The sequence below is a fragment of the Penaeus monodon genome, chromosome 6 (assembly GCF_015228065.2).
Source record: "Penaeus monodon isolate SGIC_2016 chromosome 6, NSTDA_Pmon_1, whole genome shotgun sequence".
Lineage (NCBI taxonomy): Eukaryota > Metazoa > Arthropoda > Malacostraca > Decapoda > Penaeidae > Penaeus > Penaeus monodon.
In genome coordinates this window covers 26,974,520-26,977,019 of record NC_051391.1, presented here as the reverse complement: position 1 = coordinate 26,977,019, position 2,500 = coordinate 26,974,520, and positions in this window count along the sequence as shown.

Genomic DNA, 2,500 nt, shown 5'->3' with positions numbered 1-2,500 from the left:
TCCGGAGGGGTAGAGCTAAGCCGACCTTACCGCGTCGGGCGCTGGTCACGAACTCTCCTAGGCTTTGGTCCTCCTCGGTATAAGTAGTGACCGTCCCAGCTGCCGAACTGACTGAAACAGCTGGAGGAAGGATGGGGGGAGCGAGGTGAGGTCACCGGTCCCGTCTGCTACATCGTACAATGTTCGGCCACCTATTCACGCCTCGCCCTCGAGGCATCTTAGATTTGCCTCAAGGGTGACCTAACCTGGCTGATCATATCGTTCTCACGTGCATTGTCCTGGTGCATCTTCGTGGCTGCTCGTCCCTGTCGTCCTCTTCTTCCTGGTCCTCGGTGTAATCTGTTCATCCTCGATGTCCACACGTCCTCGAAAGTCTTGCACAGGTCCTCCTTGACTTCGGATTCGTCCGAAGTAGTCCTCGTCCAGGCCTAACTCGGCAGCGTCCTCGTCCACACGTCCTCATAGATCTCGTCCAGGTCCCTCTCGGCGGCATGCTCGTCCTCGGCCTCGTAATCTTCATCTAGATCTACGGGCGTCGGGGCAGGGGCGTCCTCATCGGCATCTTGGGGCGGCTGATACTTGCAATAATGAGCTCCTGGAATTGATCGGATCTGCGGGCGTCCGCCAGACGTCGCCCATCCACAGCATCCTGGGGAGGCTGGTACATGCGCTGGCAAGTTCCTGGTGCTTCGCTGGATCTACAGGCGTCCCGGCAGGCAGCGCCCATCCACTACATCTTGGGATGGCTTAACACTTGCTCTGACAAACATCCTGGTCGGCAGGCCTATGGCGATCATCTGATGAGGTCCTTTCCACAGCATCCTAAGGTGACCAGTTCTGCAGCAGGGTTCTCCTTTCGTGCCGTGTCGGTCCGACTGCAATATAAAGTCGGGGAACCAGATCATACACATAAGGGCCAGATAGCATAGATTTATAAAAATTTGCGGTTTTTAATTTTGGTTTTTAACTTACTTTTTTCTTTTTTTATTTTGTGTTTTATTTCACAAAGATAAAGAAGAAAATATGAGAGGGTGACGTCAGTAGCAATCCGCATGGACCTGGCTTGAACTACCAACCGTCTCTGATAGATATGAGAGTAGATAAGGGAAACGACAACGGCAATCCGCAAGGATTTACTTGAACCATTGTTGTTTCACAGAGAAGAAATAAATGTAACTTGTACATCATGTACGAGTCACTCATCACGACTGACAAAATATATCATAAATCTTTATATTGGCACTAAGACAGCAACCAACCCTATTAATGAAAAGGTTTCAGTGTCTTTTGTTCTGCGTGGATGAGTGAGGTGAGTGTGTGTGTGTGTATGTGTGTGTAAGTGACAGCTAGCGCGAATGAGAGGGAAAGTGAGAGTGACCTCACACAGAGAATGAATCACAAACACAAATATTAACATTCACTATAACAAAACTGAAGTAAATTAGCAATGCTAGCTATATAAGATTATTTCAACTACCACATTGAATTCAACATTTAATGATATGCGACAGAATGTACACATGAATGAATGGTGACATGAAAAACTATTCGCAAGCTATTTAACAAGCAGATCTTCTCGGGGTCAGCAATCTAAACTGCCGAGGTACATGTCTAGCTATGCATGTTACACTTCATCGACGGGGATATCCTATACCCACAATGCTGTACATTGACTGAAATGACTTGAGCCAGGAAAATCTATAAATAACCTGCTCATTTCTGCGTATCTGTGATGGGCGCTCGTGACATTCCTTACGGATATTTAAATTATCATGAATCACACAATCGCCTGGGATATACCCAAAACATGCAAGCGACTTCAAGAGGGTGAGAAAGGTGTGATTAATAAGCGAATAATTATTCTAGCTTAAACCCTAGTCCTACATTAATTAACGGACATAACCGCGGGTCACACCGACTCAAAGTTGCCGATCGAAAGAATAACTTCGGACGTCGGAGCGCAGATCTATTAGGCATTTATGCAACCCCGGGGCAATATCGGGCAATCCTGTGCACAATGATATGGGGGAAGATCCTACGCTATATTCAAAATAATAAATTTTAATGAAATTGCGTCACACGCTCCGTTCTAGCGCCGATAGAACGTGTCACCAAAAAGCAATGTAACAATGCTATGGTTAATCCCCAAGGCATCAACAAAACAACAACCAAATTACAGGGAACCAAGCGGTCATGTCTTGACCCTTCCCTCGTTTTCCCGACCACAAGAAAGTGGGGTCAGGTCAGGGCGAGGGGAGGAACCAGATAAAATGAATTGATTTCCATGATAAGATAAAATCACTAACGCGTTAAATTCGTTGCAGATGAAACAACATAAATCCCTAAAAACAAGAGAAATTAATTAATTACTTAACTAACGATCGATATTCAACCACATACTCGATCAAACGGAAATGCGATCTGAGGTCAAAAGCATAGTGTGAGAACGTGCCGTTTGCTGTCATTTAGCACTTTTTACCCAACAAAAACAACGGCGTAA